Consider the following 20,641-nt stretch of genomic DNA (forward strand, 5'->3'; position numbering starts at 1 on the left):
CACCCTTCCACCTCCCACCCCAAGTCATCACCCTCCCACCTCACAACCCAAGTTATCACCCTCCCACCTCCCAACCCAAGTCATCACCCCTCCCACCTCCCAACCCAAGTCGTCACCCTTCCACCTCCCACCTCGTCATCACCCTCCCACCTCCCAACCCAAGTCATCACCCTCCCACCTCCCAACCCGAGTCATCACCCTCCCACCTCCCAACCCCAGTCATCACCCTCCCGCCTCCCAACCCAAGTCATCACCCTCCCACCTACCAACCCCAGTCATCACCCTCCCACCCCCAACCCAAGTAATCACCCTCCCACCCCCAACCCAAGCCATCACCTATCACCTTGATGTTCCTTTCAAGGATTTCATTTTCAGCTCTGTTAGCTCTCTGTGATCACGGCCGCTTCCGGTTTTGCCGGCAAGGCTGTGTTTTCCAAGCTCTCCACACTATCAAAGTTGAGTATTTGTTCACGTTTGTATTTTTGTCAAAACTATTTTTATTTTATGGTGTGTGTGCCGACTGTGTATTTCTGGGAAGATCTTGGTGTGGATCGTGCATGCCTGTGTATAATCGTCGGTTGTTTCCTGCCCCGTTTTTCAGGCCTGGTCCCTCAAGGCTTCGTTGTCTTCTCTCGGCGGTCGTTTGTGGTCCATTTACTTTCGTTCTCTCACTGTTTTTTCCAGTCTTTCTTTTCACCCCATGCTTCCCCGAACATCTTACCCTTTGTTTAAAATCTTAATTTAAAAAATATAAAAAAACTCCCCAAAAAAAATTCCTTCTTTGTTCGTGTTCGTTCGTTCTTCAACCATGTTTCGCCCCACCGTCCCCCCCCCCCCCCCCCCCCGCCCGCCCCCCCTCCTCTCACTCCTTCATAACTAAATCCTCTCCAGCCAAAAGACACCTTTCCAATTCTATTTTTCACCATAGTCCTTCAACTTTCTCCTTTCTCTGATCCACTTTCACCTAACCTTCAAAACAACATATTTATGAAGAATTTAATAAGTAGGCCTCTCCTCCCGTACTACATATTTGCTTATACACCTCCCTGTTCCTCCGTTCTCTGCTCTCCTGGCTGTCAAATCCTATTCTTCTGTTCCTGCTTCTGAACCTGTGCTGGAATCATTAATCCCCCTTAGAATCCTCCATGCCCTCATTTAGGGAATTTCCCCAGATAGTTTTCACGGTTTAGTTTTAAAATGTTTCAACTTTCCCCTGAAGTGTTGTATTCTGTTGTGTATGACAACACACTTTTCTTCTTCTTCTTTAAAAGGTTGTTTTCAATTTGCTCACCAAAGCTCTTCATTTCAAATAAAAATTCAATCTCTTACAGTTCCTCCTTCCTACAATCCATAAACTCACCTGCATTCCACCCCTCAAACGTTTTCAAACGGATCTATGACTTGAAAATCACAAGTAACTCATTTTGCAATAAATGTTCGTTTTCCATCAATCGTCCAACACTTTCTAAAATCCAAACTCACCCCTCCCCTCCTAAACTCCCTCCTCACCCATCCCATTCAAATCTCCCCCCTCACCCCTCCCTTCCTAAACTCACCCCTCCAGCCTCCCCCGTCCCCTTCAAATTGTTTTTTCTCCAAATCTCCCCACTCAGCCCTCCGCCTCAAAGCATCCTCCACGCTTCCTCTCCTTCACAAAGCCCGGAACAAGTGTGTGTCCACCCTCAGGAGAGCCTGGAAACAATATCTCTCTACTCTTAATACGGAACTCTCAAACCTGTCTCCCTCTTCCAAATCCTGGTGGCGTCTGGTAAAATCTGTTTCTGGTATTTGTTCCCCCTCCATCCCCTCCCTTACCTCAAACGGCTACACAGCTGACTCCGCACGTGAAAAAGCTGAATGCCCCAACTCTGTGTTTGCCTCAAAATCCTGTGTCCCAACCCCGTCTCTCTCTGTACCCACCGTACCCAGTCATACCCAGCTGCTCCTGGACTCTGTGTCCTTCTCTCCTGACAAGGTGGAGAAGTTTCTGTCAATCCTCGACTCTGATTCCCACGACGGCATCTGTGAAGCAAACACAGACGGCATCAGCCCACGGTTCCTAAAATCCTGCTCTGCCGCTCTTTCACACACTCTCTCTGTTCTCTTCACCCTCTCTTTTGCTCAAGATCATCTGCCTTCAGCTTGGCAATCAACCAACATGACCGCTTTTTTAAAAAAGGTGCAAAAACAGATCCTAGCAACGACAAACCAATCCGCCTGCTCCCAATTATCAGCAAAGTCATGGAATCCATCATTGCTTCGGATATCAAATCCTTCCTCTTCTCCAATGGTTTGATCTTGGATCATCAATTTGGTTTCAAACCAGGTCACTCTTCTCTGGACATGCCGCTTCTGCTGTCTCAACAATGGATGGAGGTCCTCAATGTCAAACAGGAAATTAGAGCTGTCTCCCTTGACATATCACGTGCCTTCGACTCTCCTCCTTTGGTATCAATGGAAATCTCCACGCATGGCTTGCGGACTTCCTCTCTGGTTGTCGTCAACATGTGGCCCTGAATGGGTTTCTCTCATCTCCCCTTCCTGTTCAGGTTGGAGTTCCCCAAGGCAGTGTTCTGGGCCCTGTGCTTTTCTGGTCTTCATCAATGATCTCTCCGACTCTCTTGAAAATCCTCTCTATCTCTTTGCTGATGACTCCACTCTCTGCCGCTCCATACCTAACCCCTCAGATCGACAGTCTGCATCCTCCTCACTCTCTGCAGACCTGGACAAAATCACAGACTGGTCAAACAAGTGGAACATGTCTTTCAATCCTGACAAATATCACACTCTCACTATGTCTCTCCGAAAAGACCGACTGGACAACCCTCCCATCTACTTTCTCAACAATCCTTACCAAGAAGTTCTGTCACTCAAGCTTTTGGGTCTCACTATCTGCCATGATCTTTCTTCGGAAAACCACATTTCCAAGCTGGCCTCCAAAGCCAGTCGCCGACTGGGCATCCTCCGTCATACGAAGTCCTTCCTTGGCACACCTGAACTCCTCACCACATACAAGTCTTTCAACCCCAGCTCAATGGAATACTGTTCTCCCTTCTGGGCTAGTGTCCTGCCTCACACCCAGCACGGCTTCACGCTGTTGAAACCAAAGCTTTCAGAACAAGCATTCTGAGTATTGCGCTGCAATACATGTCCCCTACCGGCAGTGTGTCGTCCGGAAAACTGTTGGGGAAATTACCAAGAGTTATTTACCCACAGGTTCTGAATCGTTCCCAATCGTTAATTACCTCAGGACGGGCTCACCTGTGATTCGCACTCGGGACTTCGATTTATACACCTTGCAGACAGGTGAGCAGAAGCACGAGAAAATAGGCTGTTGATAAAGAACCTCTCGAGTTGTTAAATATCAGTAATTTATTATATTTTCCGGTTCACGATCAATGATCGATGTGTATATATGTATGTTGTTCGGCTTGGCTCCGCCCCTCCCAAAAGTGTGCGTGGTGCGGCTTGAGGAGAACTCTCGAATAAACAAGAGATATCCATTTAAAAAATATTTTCGTTTAATTAACGATATCTGCCAAACCACGTGCCCTATCGCAAATTCCAAAATAACATTTTAGTAGACTGACGTGCTGAACAGAACTGTGAAGTTTCCCCTCGATTGGATCAAAAATGAGGGAGGGGCTCGGTTTTAAAGGTTCATGCTTAAAAACGTCATAACTCTGAAACCATGTGATGCATGACGTCATGCTCGCTGACTTTTTTGTTCGCCATGTGTATGCGATTCTGCCTGCAAAGTTTGACCTCGATCTGTTCAGCCGTTGCAGAGAAAACGGGGTTTTCGTGTTTTCACGAAAAACAATATGGTGGCCGAACCACGTGACCTGTGACGTCATAATTACCATTAAAATATTCTACAGACCGAGTCCCTCCTATGGTGAAAATTTGATCTCAATCGGTCCAATTATTGCAGAGAAAATCTTTTTTAAAGGAAATTAAAACGTAAAATGGCACTGAGTTAAGGATCATCAGAATTCCCAAAGTTCAAAGTGCCATAACTTTGTCAAAAATGATCGAAACGTCGTGAAGTTCGAACCTGATCTGTAACTTATCATAAGGAAACCATGTGCCAAGTTTGAAATCATTAGCTTTAAGAGTTTAGAAAAAAAGTGCGGACAACTGTTCTTTGCGTGACGGACTGACAGACTGACGGACGGAGGGACGGCGTGCAAACCTAAAGTCCCCTCCGGTGTACACCGGTAGGGGACTAATAATTGGAATCTCCCACGATGAAGCTAACTCCGACGACCTTTCACTCACTCACCACAGGCAGGTTGGTGGTCTTTCTGTCTTCTACCGACTCCTCTCCGGCCTAGCTCCCCCAGCTCTGTGTGTGCTCTGTCCCCCAAATATTCCTGCAGGTCGCACAAGATCTGCGAGCAAGGTGAAACTGCCAAAATCAAGACTCTTTGCTCACCTTCACTCTTTCCTCCTGCCTCTGGAACAACCTCCCTCTCATTTTTCAATCCCACTCCTCCCTCCAGGTCATTATAACAGCTGTTCACCACCATATCTTGTCTTCCCCCATCCAAAACCTTGATCTTTTCTACCCCCGCTAATTCACCCCAGATCCACTTTTTTTGAAATACCAACGGAATACTGTTCTCCCCTCTTTCCTGGAAGTCCTAGCAGTGTCCATGTGTTTTCTACCTCTCCCACCACCTCCCTTCCCATTCCTCTTCCCCCCAAGCCCTCCCCCTCCCACAGATCTCCCGATGTCCCTGTTCTCTGCTGTTGTACTTGTGTGCTTCCCTCTCTCTCCCCATTTTGTCTCCCGCTCCCTTTGTCTTATGTTTTATGTGTCAATTTGTTTTTATGTGATTAATGTTGTCTCTTACACGAGCCTCCATCTTGTACACAAAAAACAACAACCTAAGTACGTATGTTTGTCCAATTCAAAATGGCAGTCGATTAAGCTTTGTTGAACATCTGTCAGACGAACATTTAAAGGAAATTCCCCAAATGTTTTTTTCCATTTTTAAGGCTCCATTCAAAAACTATTTAGTCCTCATCGAGGCCAGACCTTAAATAAAAGAACTGTAATGATAAATGTGAGGAAAGGTAAATAAAAGAGAGAGAATGTAAAGGTGAGTGAAAATGAGGAAGAAAAGTGTATGATGAAAAGTGTATGATGTTTGTTGGCGAGAAAGAGAGATTAAAGCTTGCCCGAAAGCTATAGTTTGAGGGAGACAGAAAGTAAGACCAGCAATCCTGATACGGAGAGTTCAGGACGGTTCCGGGCACCACTTTAACGCTCCGAAGTCAGAACGGTAGTACTTCCCTGAGCAGTTGCAGTCTGCACCCGACTTCCAAAAAACCGGTCCAACCAGATGGGTGTGTTTTCGGAGACACCATCTCCTTACTGGATGGCCGTTAGCTCCCAAAACCCATCCGACCTTTAACAGATGTTGTTTTTAGTCCTGCAGGGTGTCAGAGTCACCGTTCCTACTCACAAGCCAGTGAGGGTCGTTGGTTTAGTCAAGTCAAGAGACAGACTGTCCTGACTTGTAAAGACATCCAATGTGTCATAGATGGATGTGCAAACGTGTTGATCCACTGTCATGTAATGTAATGCAATGCATTGTGGGATACCATATGTCAATCAAAACGTTAACCACGCCTTTTCCAGCCCTTATCCGGCTGATAACTATCCTCCCCTTATCCCGACTGCAGTGTTTTTAGGACACAGATGCGGGCACATAGAGAGAATCGAGCACCATCTTCATTCCAGGTAAAACAGGCCTCACTCTGCCAGTAAACAGTGGCCTCACTTGGCCATACACGGCACTACACTCCTTCCCCCTGAAGTCACATCGTCCTTAAAATACGCAGGTCACACAATGCGTCTGGAAGAAACACAAGGGCATTAAGCCGAAGACACGACCGGCAATGGCGAGGCAGTGGAAACAGATGATGGCTCTCAATGAGACACCAAATCAGGTTCAACTGACACCGGAGGATCATCCGCACTACTATCACTGCCCTGAATATCCGGATCCACAGATGTAGGGCTAGCCGGTCGGAATGTGGTCACGGGCACCTCAATGGACGAGGACGCATCGCATGGCGGAAAGGAATTGGTTGCGTGTGAATGTGCGAACAAGGTAGTTAGCCGGTATTCCAACTCAGATCACAGTAGCCTGCACCCATTTCTGTCGGTGGTACATAGTCCCGTGTCATAGCTGGCTGGTACACCGGGAAAGAACGAGCAGTGGTCGCCGTAACAACTTCTGGTGCACCAGGTCAAAGCAAACCTAGGCACGACCGCAACTGTCAGCCATACATGCGGAACGCAGGCGTTTCTTGTGTGGTAGAATGCACTGATCAGTCACGATAGGCATGCAAAAACACATCAACCCTACTCTGCACAGATAGAACCTCTTGGCCCCGATACAACAAACAACAACATGCATTTTAAAAGGCCATTTTCACTGCTAGAGCGGGGGTTAGCCTTGCGGTCCCCATGACAATCTTCTCCATTTTGCCCTATTTTCTGCATCTCCCCTTGTTAACCCCCTTTCCCGCATTTCTTCTTCCACCATCTTTAGCCAAGTCTTTCTCGGTCTTCCCCATCCTCTACTTCCTGCTTCATTCATTTCCATCATTCTTCTCAACCAGTCACTTTCATCCTTCCTCAACACAGGACCAAACCATCTCAACCTGTTTCTCTTCACAGCATCCATCACAGGCTCGATTCCCATCTTGGCCCCTATGCAAGGCATATTTCAAAGCTGGGTGGCAAGGCGCCGACCTCAGGTGTTTGATACTATTTGCACACAGCAAACACCTCAAATACAAACAGTGAACCATTGTCTGAAACTAAAAATCTCCGGAACCCCCTTGTTCGCAAAAATACTCTGCAGACGCTCCACCGTGTTTTCTGCCGAGGTGGACTGCATTATAACTCTAACACTGGAATTTATTCAATTTGCATTTGTGGAACTGCTCTCTTTGGAATCTAAACATTCGTTGGTTAAAAAAATACCAATTCATATTTTTGTATCTTTAGATTTTGAACAAGAACACGATCGTGCAACTTGCAAGAACGCCGACTGATATACGGGCGGCCATTTTTTTTTTTTTTTTTTTTTTGGTATATACAAGATCGAGGCTCGTGAAAGAGCTAACATTCATCACACAAAAAGTCAAACCGACACATAAAATATATTAAAAGGTGAGCGGTAGACAAGATGGGGAGAGAGGGTTAAGGACACATACACAACATTTGAGAGCAGGGACATCGAGAGATCTGTGGGAGGGAGAGGCCTTGGGGGGGGGGGGTGGGGGGAGGTGGGAGACGTATAAAACATCTGGACACTGCAAGGACTTCCAGGAAAGAAGTTGGAATTTCAAAAAAGTGGATCTGGGGTGAATCAGCAGGGGAAGAAAACATCAAGGTTTTGGATGGGGGAAGATAAGAGATGGTGGTGAACAGCTGTTTTAAAGACCTGGAGGGAGGAGTGGGATTGAAGAGATTGTGGGAGTTTGTTCTATAGGTGGGAAAAAAGAGGAACGAAAGAGTGAAGGTGACGATAGAGCCGAGATTTTGGCAGTTTAACCATAAGAGGGTTGCTGGCAGATCTTGTGCGACCTGTAGGAATATTTGGGGGACAGAGCACAGAGAGAGCTGGGGGAGCAAGGCCGGAGAGGAGTCGGTAGAAGACAGAAAGACCACCAACCTGCCTGCGGTGAGTGAGTGAAAGGCCCTCGGAGTTAGCTTCATCGCAGGAGATTCAAATGATTCTGAAAGCTTTGGTTTCAACAGCGTGAAGCCAAGCTAGGTGTGAGGCAGGAGCACCGGCCCAGAGGGGAGAACAGTATTCCATTGAGCTGCAGATGAAAGCCTTGTATGTGGTGAGGAGCTCAGTTGTGCCAAGGAAGGACTTCGCACGGCAGAGGATGCCCTGTCGGCAACTGGCTTCGGAGGCCAGCATGGAAATGTGTTTTTCCCAGGAAAGATCATGGCAGATAGTGAGACCCAAAAGCTTGAGCGACAGAACTTCTTGGAGATGATTGTTGAGAAAGTAGATGGGAGGGTTGTCCAGCCTGTCTTTTCGGAGAGACATAGTGAGAGTGTGAGATTTGTCAGGATTGAAAGACATGTTCCACTTGTTTGCCCAGTCTGTGATTTTGTCCAGGTCTGCAGAGAGTGAGGAGGCTGCAGACTGCCGATCTGAGGGATGGGGAATGGAGCGACAGAGAATGGAGTCATCAGCAAAGAGATAGAGAGGATTTTCAAGAGAGTCGGAGAGATCATTGATGAAGACCAGAAAAAGCACAGGGCCCAGAGCACAGGGCTTGCACAAGAGCTTGGGGAACATCAGCAAAGAGATAGAGAAGATTTTCAAGAGAGTCGGAGAGATCATTGATGAAGACCAGAAAAAGCACAGGGCTTGGGGAACTCCAGCCTGAACAGGAAGAGGAGATGAGAGAAACCCATTCAGGGCCACACGTTGACTATGACTCGAGAGGAAGTCCACCAGCCATGCGTGGAGATTTCCATGTATACCAAAGGAGGAGAGTTTGGTGAGCAGAGTGGGGTGCCAGACCGTATCGAAGGCATGTGATATGTCGAGGTAGACAGCTCTAATTTCCTGTTTAGAATTGAGGGCCTCCATCCATTGTTGAGACAGCAGAAGCAGCATGTCCAAAGTAGAGTGACCTGGTCTGAAACCAAATTGATGATCAGAGATGAAGCCATTGGAGAAGAGGAAAGATTTCATATCCGAAGCAATGATGGATTCCATGACTTTACTGATAATTGGGAGAAGGCTGATTGGTCTGTCGTTGCTAGGATCTGTTTTTGCACTTTTTTGTGTAAAGCGGTGATGTTGGGTGATTTCCAGGCAGACGGCAGATGACCTTGAGCAAAAGAGAGGGTGAAGAGAACAGAGAGAGGGAGTGAAAGAGCGGAAGAACAGGATTTCAGGACCCGTGGGCTGATGCCGTCAGGTCAGGTTGCTGGGTACGACTGGGTACGGTGGGTACAGAGAGGGATGGGATTGGGACACAAGATTTAGAGGCAAACTGTTACATGCTCCTCCCCGGCCCCTGGTCACGGTGTACCTCCGAGCCCTGAGAGGAGTCACGGAAGAAAAATGTGTTATTCTGTATGTCAAAGATCAAAGGGGAAGCCATACCAATTGTTACTCACAAACAAATATTGTATTAAGATCACACAAGAATAACAGTACAACAATAATAGTAATCAAAAGTACAATCAATATGTCCTATGATGGTACCATCAGTTTCGTAATATATAACTCACTGTGCTCCAAGTGAGTGGAAAGAAGAAGAGTCCCAATGTCTCTAATTCCTGGCTTCAAGCCAAAGTTGTTTCACTCAAGCGATCGTCAGATCAATGTCCAATCAAGACCAGAATCCCGTTGGGTTGGCAGTTACAGTCCTGCTGTCAAAGCTGTGCAAAGGCGCCCTCCAGGCGACTGGGAAATCCAAAGGCGCCCTCCAGGCGACTGGGCAATCACACCCTCGGGTATGGACGTTCCAAGGCTCCAAATCGGCGACATGCAGACTGTCCACTCAAAAGCCACGTTACACACACACACCCCAGATCGACGTCTGAATGCGGTGAAAATGGTCGAAACGAGATGAAACCTAGAGCGAAGCGCAAGTCCTGCGCGAGTCAAAATGGCCGACGGCCCGGTCTCGTGGCATAATGGCACGACGATGACGATGATGATTCTCTTCAGAATCCACCGCAAAACCTGACACGCAGGTTGATCTGTCACAGCGATAACCTCTCTGTCGCAGGAATCCCTTTCCCGGGAAACCAAAAGTTCACTCGGGACTCTTGCTCGCCAACGTTTGCTCCGGACCGCAAAGCAACTATGCTTCTTGTACGACTCCACTCGCTCCGCCTTCTTTTTCTCCTCCTCTTCTTCGTCGTCCGGTTCCGGTTTCATTTAAAACTAACTTTTTCACCTTTTGAAAACAGTTCATAAACAATAAACCTTTTGACAACAATAATAGTACATGGAATCGAAAATGTTTACAGTGGATGAAAACCACCACAACGGAAGTGACGAATCCGTAACACTTCCCCCCCCTCAAGAAAGAAAGTTTGAACATAGTGAAAACTTTCTTTGCAGGCAAAAACTCTTTTAACAAACAAGTAAAACTCACACCCAAATCATCAATTCAGGGGAGCAACAATAATTAATATTTCCCAAAATAAAGCAACAAAACTTCCAAACAACCTACAGAAATTTCCAAAGTTAGTTCACTCTGGACAAAGCATCAGCAACGACATTGTCCCTGCCCTTTACATGCTCAATTTCCAAGTTGAACTCCTGCAAAGCCAAATTCCATCTCATCAACCTCTGATTTTTATTTTTCATTTTTTGAATGAAGTTAAGGGGTTGTGATCAAAAATCCAAAGCAAAGCAAATCTATTGCACTTTTTGAAGGAGGCCGAGCTGAGAGCCAGGTTTCATGGTGGTTGGGTGGTGATGCCTGGAAGTATTCACTACATGGACGCCTTTAGGAACGTGGAGTTCATGGATAATCCATGTAGGAATCTTGGCTCGGCTGCTCCTGAGCACTCAGTGCTTCCAACTCTTCCCTTGATCATAAAAATCATAATCACGGTGGTAGAGACGGGTGTGGTAGCCATGTGAGTAGCGGTCTCCTGCTCGGCCACTACCCTGATAATCATCCCTTTGGGAGCTGCCGTAACTCTGGGAGCCTCCATAGTAATCTCGACTGCGGCCACCACCAAAACTACTACTCCCACCCCGGGAGCCATAGCCACCCCTGAAACTACTGTTACGTGCTCCTCCCCGACCCCCTGGTCACGGTGTACCTCCGAGCCCCGAGAGGAGTCACGGCAGAAAAATGTGTTATTCTGTGTGTCAAAGATCAATGGTGAAACCACACCAATTGTTACTCACAAACAAATATTGTATTAAGATCACACAAGAATAACAGTACAACAACAATAGTATTCAAAAGTACAATCAATATGTCCTATGATGGTACCATCAGTTTTGTAATATAGAACGCACTGTGCTCCAAGTGAGTGAAACAAGAACATTCCCCAATGTCTCTTATTCCCGGCATCAAGACGAGGTTGATTCGCTCCAGCGATCGCCAGAACGATGCCCAATCGAGACCAGAATCCCGTGCAGATGGCAAGTACAGTCACACCGCCGAAGCTGTACAAAGGCTCCCTCAAGGCGACTGGGAAATCCAAAGGCGCCCTACAGGCGACTGAGAGATCACACCTTCGGGTATAGACGAAGTAACCTTCAAAAAGCCACGTCACACACATGCCCTAGCTCGACGTCTGAATGCGGTGAAAATGGTAGAAAAGAGATGAAACCGCGAGCGAAGCACAAGTCCTGCACAAGTCAAAATGGCCGACGACCCGCTCTTGAGATGTAACGGCCCGGCAATAATTCTCCTCGGAATCCACCACCAAAAACCTGACACGCAGGTTGATCGGTCACAGCGATGACAACTCTGTTGCAGGAATCCCTTTCCTGGAAACCCGAAAGTTCGCTAGTGACTCTTGCTCACCAACGTTCGCTCCAGACCGCAAGTAGCTCGGCAACTCCTTGTCCGACTCACTCGCTCCGCCCTTTTTTCCCCTCTTCTTCCTCTTCGTCGACCGGTTCCCGATCCAGTTTCCTGTTTCTTTTAACATTAACTTTTTTACCTTTTGAAAACAGTTCATGGACAATAAACCTTTTGAAAACAATAATAGTACATGGAATCAGAAATATTTACAGTGGATGCAAACCACCACAACGGAAGTGACGAATCCGTAACACTACCTCCACGTTTTCCTCCTCTGTCGCCCCCTCGACGCCCATGGCCTGCCTTCTCTACTGTTATGGTCCGACCATCCAAATCCTTGTCATTCAAATCCTTTTCTGCTCTTTGGCATCCTTTGTGTTTTCATACGTGACAAAGCCAAACCCTCTCGACTTTTGCGTCTCCCTGTCTTTTATCAGCAACACTTCCAAGAGTGGTCCATATTTGCCGAAGACAGAGTCCAGAACGTCTTCCCTTGTGTTGAAGTTCAGTCCACCGACAAAGAGCTTGCCAACCTTGCCTCCATTCATGACTCGTGTGCGCTGACACTTAGTTTCAGGGTACTTGACAAAAAGTGTCTGTGCAAAGCGTGACGTCAGTACCTTCCTCTTCTCTTCAGAGTGCTTCCTACCCATAGCACGAGTCGCGGTACAGGATGGAAAGATACCCGGAATCTCCTGCTCTAACTGTGCAGTGTTATTTTCCATACTAGGCTTTTCAACAAACATCGGGTTACCAGAAACTTGACCACCGGCCAAATCATTCCCGATAACAAAAGATATTCTCTCCACAGGTAGAGTGGCTTGTAAACCTATGGTGACCGGTCCTGACACCAAATCAGACTTTAAATGGATGACATGAAGTGGAGCTTTAACATAGCCACCAACCTCCTGTAAAAGAACACTAACACCAGTTGCCGTCTTCTCTGACAATGGCAAAATGCCCTCAAGCATCAAAGATTGATGTGCTCCTGTGTCCCTCAATACCCTAACAGGTCTCTGGTTAGTCAAGTCTCCATCCAGTGACACAAACCCCTCTGAAATAAAAGGTTTGTAACCCTCTTGAACAAGGTCGTTCTGTGATGCCGTAACTTTGGCATGGGAACCTTCACAAGGCACTGTCCTCCAAGGACGATTTCTCGCATTTGCCAATGCATTCGGAGTTGTACTAGTCTGACTCCGCTCCTGATTTTTCCTTTTCAGGGCATAACATTGGGCCATCAAATGCCCAGGTTTCTTGCAAAAAGCGCAAGTAGGCCCGGACGAAAAACTCGTGGTCTGCCTCGGACCCCCCGGAAGATAAGTCTGTCTTGGAACTGTAGTCTTCTGATCCCTAAAAGTCGCGGTATCATATTTGTCCTCATAGTCATCTCTAGGCCGCCCCCATGAATATTCGTTCTCCGCACCAGATGTACCATAACTCCCCTGGCGAACTCTCGGCGGGAAGTTAGGTTTGTGGAACCCCATCCTGTGTGTCAAGGCATAGTCATCTGCCACGGTTGCTGCCTCATACAACTCTGGTACCTTCTTTTCCTCCAGATGCACTTTAATGTCCGCATGGACACACTGTTTGAATTCCTCCACCAAGATCAATTGTCGCAACAGTTTGAAGTCTTTCCCAATCCCCTTCGAATCACACCACCGATCAAACATGGTTTCCTTCATTCTGGCAAACTCCACATGGGTCTCACTCTCCCTCTTCCTGGCATTCAGGAATTTTTGCCGGTAAGCTTCAGGGACCAATTCATAGGCTTTGAGAATGGCTTTCTTCACTTCCTCATAATCTGTACATTTGTCAATCGGTAAAGCCGAAAATATATCTTGAGCTTTACCCACCAGAACACTTTGCACTAAAATAGTCCAGGACCCCACAGGCCATTTTAGCATTTGAGCCACTTTCTCAAAGTGTAAAAAAAACTTGGCTACCTCCTTTTCATTGAAGGGTGGAACCAGCCTCACATACCTACCAACATCCCAGGTGTTCTGACTAGTTGTCGAACTAGCCGGCATGGATACTACTTCTCTCCGTTCTCCCATTAATTCCAGCTCCTTGAGTTTAACTTCCTTCTGATACTCCATGTCATGTTCCTTTAACTCCCTTTCGGCTCTCCTTTCCTCTGCGCTTTCCTTTGCTCTTCTTTCTTCTTCAGCTCTCCTTTCCTCTGCTTTTAACCTTTCCTGGCTCTGCAGTTGCATCTCCACTTTCCAGAGCTCCACATTTTCTTTTTCCTCGGGCAACCAATCCAAGGCTACCTCTGTCCATGTTCCTTGTCCCACCAGAGATTCTACCACCAATGTCTGCATCTCTGCTTTCTTCATATGAGCTCGGACCTCCAAGTTACAATGTTTGGCCAATATCAAGAGTTCCGATCTTTTTAACGCTAGGAACTGTGCCTCATTAGGGGACGCCGCAAACTTTTCTGCATCAAACACCATGGTGACTATCAGTTAACACCTGTTAACCTTCACACAAAATTTTTCCAATTTTTTGAAAAATTTGGGAATGTTAGAAAAATTCCAAATTTGGGAATTTTGGGAATGTTATGGAATTATATCCCGGACGAGCCCCCAATTTCTATTACGTGCTCCTCCCCGACCCCCAGGTCACGGTGTACCTCCGAGCCCCAGGAGGAGTCACGGCAGAAAAATGTGTTATTCTGTATGTCAAAGATCAATGGGGAAGCCACACCAATTGTTACTCACAAACAAATATTGTATTAAGATCACACAATAATAACAGTATAACAATAATAGTAATCAAAAGTACAATCAATATGTCCTATGATGGTACCATCAGTTTTGTAATATATAACTCACTGTGCTCCAAGTGAGCGGAAAGAAGAAGATTCCCAATGTCTCTAATTCCCGGCTTCAAGCCAAAGTTCATTCGCTCCAGCGATCGTCAGATCAATGTCCAATCGAGACCAGAATCCCGTTGGGTTGGCAGTTACAGTCCTGCTGTCAAAGCTGTGCAAAGGCGCCCTCCAGGCGACTGAGAAATCCAAAGGCGCCCTCCAGGCGACTGGGCAATCACACCCTCGGGTATGGACGTTCCAAGGCTCCAAATCGGTGACACGCAGACTGTCCACTCAAAAGCCACGTTGCACACACACACACCCCAGATCAACGTCTGAATGCGGTGAAAATGGTCGAAACGAGATGAAACCTTGAGCGAAGCGCAAGTCCTGCGCTAGTCAAAATGGCCGACGGCCCGGTCTCGTGGCGTAACGGCACGACGATGATGACGATGATTCTCTACAGAATCCACCGCAAAACCTGACACGCAGGTTGATCCGTCACAGCGATAACAACTCGGTTGCAGGAATCCCTTTCCCGGGAAACCAAAAGTTCACTTGTGACTCTTGCTCGCCAACGTTTGCTCCGGACCGCAAAGCAACTATGCTTCTTGTCTGCCTCCACTCGCTCCGCCTTCTTTTTCTCCTCCTCTTCTTCATCATCCGTTTCCGGTTTCATTTAAAACTAACTTTTTCACCTTTTGAAAACAGTTCATAAACAATAAACCTTTTGACAACAATAATAGTACATGGAATCGAAAATGTTTACAGTGGATGAAAACCACCACAACGGAAGTGACGAATCCGTAACACAAACACAGAGTTGAGGCATTCAGCTTTTTCACGTGCGGGGTCAGCTGTGCAGCCGTTTGAAGTAAGGGAGGGGATGGAGGGGGAACAAACACCAGAAACAGATTTGTCCAGATGCCACCAGGATTTGGAAGAGGGAGACAGATAAGAGAGTTCGGTCTTGAGAACGGAGAGATATTGTTTCCTGGCTCTCCTGAGGGTGGACACACACTTGTTTCGGGCTTTGTGAAAGGAAATGAGATTTCCTTTCGGGTGGATTTGCTTTCCAGGAGACTAAGGCAAGTTGTTTCTGGGCAACAGCCTCACCACAAGATTCCGTGTACCATGGACGGGAGGAAGGGTATGACAACTGAAGACGAGATGGGATAAATCTGTGCATGAGAGAGAGCAATTTACTTTGGAAGAATTCCCAGGATGAGTTCATGTCAGAGGTTGTAGAGGTGGGAGAGCAGTCCAGATGATTGATGGCTGCTTGAAGCTGAAGTTGAAGTGATCATGGCAGCTGAAACATGGCAGCAGTTGAGTGATTGATGGCAGCTGAAGTGATCTAATTCAAACTTGGTACGCAAATATATGTTGTGAGGATGAAGTGATTCGATTTTTTGTTCATCGGTGAAATGTCAAATGTCAAAGTCTGTAATGGGTGTTTAACTTGAGAACATCTGAAGTGATCCAATTCAAACTTAGTACCAGTATGTATGATGATGTAAAGATTAATTTATTAGATTTTGGGGTCAAAGGTCAAATCTGTAATAGGTCTTTAACTTGAGAATGGTTGAAGTGATCTAATTCAAACTTTGTACAGGTATGTATAATATTGGAAAGATTAAATGGTTAGAATTTGGGGTCAAGAGGTCAAAGGTCTAAGTCTGCAATAGATGTATAACTTGAGAATGGCGAATGGGATCTAATTCAAAATTGGTACAGGTATGTCTAATGATGCAAACATTAACTGATTACATTTTCGGGTCAATATGTCAAAGGTCAGACGTCATGTCAGGTAAAAAAATGTGCTAACTTGGGCACAGCTGAATGGATTTAAATCAAACTTGATACAAGTATTATCATGATGTAATAATGTGGGTGGAGGCGTATCAGTCGACGCCGTGACGTCAGAGTCCCGTTCTTGTTTAAAACTGTTTTTGTTATTTCTAGTTTAGTGCCGTTCTAGTTGTTGTTTTTTTAGATCAGCTCCAAGATGGCCGACTGGTGGTCTTGAACTTCGTACAGCAGAATTAATAAAATCACGTGTGCTATGACATTTTAATGTTTTTTTCTCCTTGTTATTTAAGGCATGGTATTATTTGCACATCTGAGAAAATAATTTTACATCATTGGTGGTGTATCAGTAAAATGTGGCACAGCCCACTGTGGTTGCTGCTGCAGTTGACAGGTGGCACTTCAAATGGGAAAATGATGCAGCACAATAAATGCCACAGAATGCAATGGGGAGTCTGGTACACGGTCGTGCCACAGTCTATCCAATTATCGCCTCATTACTGAGAATCATTTGTGCTGCCGGTATCAACTGATCCAGCAGAGGGATCGTACAGTTAGCACTCTTCGGCGAATTAAGAGCTATACACGTTCAATTGTGGGACAAAAACGACTGACTTCCATTAAGTGCATCACAGGAGGCTTACTTTTGCAGTAACACTTACTACTTTTGCAGCAACACTTATTACTTTTGCAGTAACACTTACTACTTTTGCAGTAACACTTACTACTTTTGCAGTAACACTTATTACTTTTGCAGTAACACTTCCTACTTTTGCAGTAACACTTACTACTTTTGCAGTAACACTTATTACTTTTGCAGTAACACTTACTACTTTTGCAGTAACACTTACTACTTTTGCAGTAACACTTATTACTTTTGCAGTAACACTTACTACTTTTGCAGTAACACTTACTACTTTTGCAGTAACACTTATTACTTTTGCAGTAACACTTACTACTTTTGCAGTAACACTTACTACTTTTGCAGTAACACTTACTACTTTTGCAGTAACACTTACTACTTTTGCAGTAACACTTACTACTTTTGCAGTAACACTTATTACTTTTGCAGTAACACTTATTACTTTTGCAGTAACACTTACTCCGTTTGCAGTAACACTTACTACTTTTGCAGTAACACTTACTACTTTTGCAGTAACACTTATTACTTTTGCAGTAACACATTACTTTTGCAGTAACACTTATTACTTTTGCAGTAACACTTATTACTTTTGCAGTAACACTTACTACTTTTGCAGTAACACTTACTACTTTTGCAGTAACACTTACTACTTTTGCAGTAACACTTACTACTTTTGCAGTAACACTTACTACTTTTGCAGTAACACTTACTACTTTTGCAGTAACACTTATTACTTTTGCAGTAACACTTACTACTTTTGCAGTAACACTTACTACTTTTGCAGTAACACATTACTTTTGCAGTAACACTTACTACTTTTGCAGTAACACTTACTACTTTTGCAGTAACACTTACTACTTTTGCAGTAACACTTATTACTTTTGCAGTAACACTTACTACTTTTGCAGTAACACTTACTACTTTTGCAGTAACACTTACTACTTTTGCAGTAACACTTACTACTTTTGCAGTAACACTTATTACTTTTGCAGTAACACTTATTACTTTTGCAGTAACACTTACTACTTTTGCAGTAACACTTATTACTTTTGCAGTAACACTTACTACTTTTGCAGTAACACTTACTACTTTTGCAGTGGTACCTCACCTCGCCTCGACAGCTTGCTTTTGCATTGCAGTATTTCCTGTACACCTGGTACTTGGCAGGTACCATGAGCCCCCTCCTTAGGAAAATGTTTGCTGCACCCCAGCCTGAAAGACACCAGGATGACGGTTTATAGTTGGGACGAGATTCAAACACAGGCTAGACGTCTCAGAAGCGAGTATACCTCTATGTACCTCCATGTAGGTATCCCTAGGCCATCCTGCCAACCTTTCGTGGAAAACACCTACGGCCAATTAGCGTCATGCATTTTGTTTACGACCCCAAGAGGATCTTCAACATCCACCACCAACCACTGCTGACAGACAGACCCTCTGACTTAATGTCCCTCCGATGGATGGCACACACAATGATGTATCACCGCCTGCCTGCGAAATACCAGGGTTAGAGTTTATAGCTGGGCCGGAATTTGAACCTAGACAGCTCAAAGGTGAATGCGCAAACATATAAGCTGTCCTGCCAGCGTGAAACATCTCACAAACCGTTGTGAATGAATAACCCAGGAATTTCCTGAGTTACTGTCCCAATATCTATTGTCATATTGTGTGACATTACATTTCAATAATGGATGATGAACTGCAGGGGGCAGCACATCCTCATTGGCTGTGGACAGTAAGCAGCCACAAATGTCACATGCTGTCATCAGTGGAAGGCAGCAGACGCTTTCAAAAGCGCGAAAGGTAAATGTTTTGTGCATTTGTTCTGTTCAAGATCCAGAAGATTACATTTTTTATAATTCTGAATGTAAAATGAATTTTAAAATGTTCTGATAATACCGCCACCACCAAAGGTACATGGAGGTAGTTTTCACATTTTTTATAATTCTGAATGTAAAATGAATTTTAAAATGTTCTGATTACCTCCACCACCAAAGGTACATGGAGGTAGTTTTCACATTTTTTATAATTCTGAACGTAAAATGAATTTTAAAATGTTCTGATTACCTCCACCACCAAAGGTACATGGAGGTAGTTTTTACATTTTTATAATTCTGAATGTAAATATTATTTTGAAATGCTATTTATTACCGCCACCACCAAAGGTACATGGAGGTAGTTTTCACATTTTTATAATTCTGAATGTAAATATTATTTTGAAATGTAATTTATTACCGCCACCACCAAAAGTAGATGGAGGTAGTTTTCACATTTTTATAATTCTGAATGTAAATATTATTTTGAAATGTTGTTATTTATTACCTCCACCACCAAAGGTAGATGGAGGTAGTTTTCACATTTTTATAATTCTGAATGTAAATATTATTTTGAAATGTAATTTATTACCGCCACCACCAAAAGTAGATGGAGGTAGTTTTCACATTTTTATAATTCTGAATGTAAATATTATTTTGAAATGTTGTTATTTATTACCGTCACCACCAAAGGTACATGGAGGTAGTTTTCACATTTTTTATAATTCTGAATGTAAAATGAATTTTAAAATGTTCTGATTACCTCCACCACCAAAGGTACATGGAGGTAGTTTTCACATTTTTTATAATTCTGAATGTAAAATGAATTTTAAAATGTTCTGATTACCTCCACCACCAAAAGTACGTAGGGGTAGTTTTCACATTTTTATAATTCTGAATGTAAATATTATTTTGAAATGCTATTTATTACCTCCACCACCAAAGGTAGGTGGAAGTAGTTTTCACATTTTTATAATTCTGAATGTAAATATTATTTTGAAATGTTGTTATTTATTACCTCCACCACCAAAGGTAGATGGAGGTAGTTTTCACATTTTTATAATTCTGAATGTAAATATTATTTTGAAATGTAATTTATTACCGCCACCACCAAAAGTAGATGGAGGTAGTTTTCACATTTTTATAATTCTGAATGTAAATATTATTTTGAAATGTTATTTATTACCTCCACCACCAAAGGTACATGGAAGTAGTTTTCACATTTTTATAATTCTGAATGTAAATATTATTTTGAAATGTTATTTATTACCTCCACCACCAAAGGTACATGGAGGTAGTTTTCACATTTTTATAATTCTGAATGTAAATATTATTTTGAAATGTTATTTATTACCTCCACCACCAAAGGTACATGGAGGTAGTTTTCACGTTTTTATAATTCTGAATGTAAATATTATTTTGAAATGTTATTTATTACCTCCACCACCAAAGGTACATGGAGGTAGTTTTCACGTTTTTATAATTCTGAATGTAAATATTATTTTGAAATGTTATTTATTACCTCCACCACCAAAGGTACATGGAGGTAGTTTTCACATTTTTATAATTCTGAATGTAAATATTATTTTTGAAATGTTATTTATTACCTCCACCACCAAAGGTACATGGAGGTAGTTTTCACATTTTTATAATTCTGAATGTAAATATTATTTTGAAATGTTATTTATTACCTCCACCACCAAAGGTACATGGAGGTAGTTTTCACATTTTTTATAATTCTGAATGTAAAATGAATTTTAAAATGTTCTGATTACCTCCACCACCAAAAGTACGTAGGTAGAGGTAGTTTTCACATTTTTATAATTCTGAATGTAAATATTATTTTGAAATGCTATTTATTACCTCCACCACCAAAGGTAGATGGAAGTAGTTTTCACATTTTTATAATTCTGAATGTAAATATTATTTTGAAATGTTGTTATTTATTACCTCCACCACCAAAGGTAGATGGAGGTAGTTTTCACATTTTTATAATTCTGAATG

General features: G+C 43.9%; 1 long non-coding RNA gene across 2 annotated transcripts in view; it reads left to right on the forward strand.

Annotated features, from left to right (window-relative positions):
• The first annotated feature begins 417 nt into the window (after positions 1-417).
• The window catches only part of LOC137422660 (uncharacterized), a 29,520-nt gene continuing 9,296 nt past the window's right edge, over positions 418-20,641 (forward strand). The window contains exons 1-2 of one of the 2 annotated variants that reach the window (XR_010983566.2): positions 418-455; positions 18,529-18,626. This is a non-coding gene — a long non-coding RNA (uncharacterized LOC137422660). Of the gene's footprint in view, positions 456-5,715; positions 5,753-18,528; positions 18,627-20,641 lie in introns of those variants that run through there. The other variant, XR_010983565.2, reaches the window with a different exon arrangement.

Source organism: Myxine glutinosa, chromosome 2, assembly GCF_964187855.1.
Source record: "Myxine glutinosa chromosome 2, kmMyxGlut1.1, whole genome shotgun sequence".
NCBI lineage: Eukaryota > Metazoa > Chordata > Myxini > Myxiniformes > Myxinidae > Myxine > Myxine glutinosa.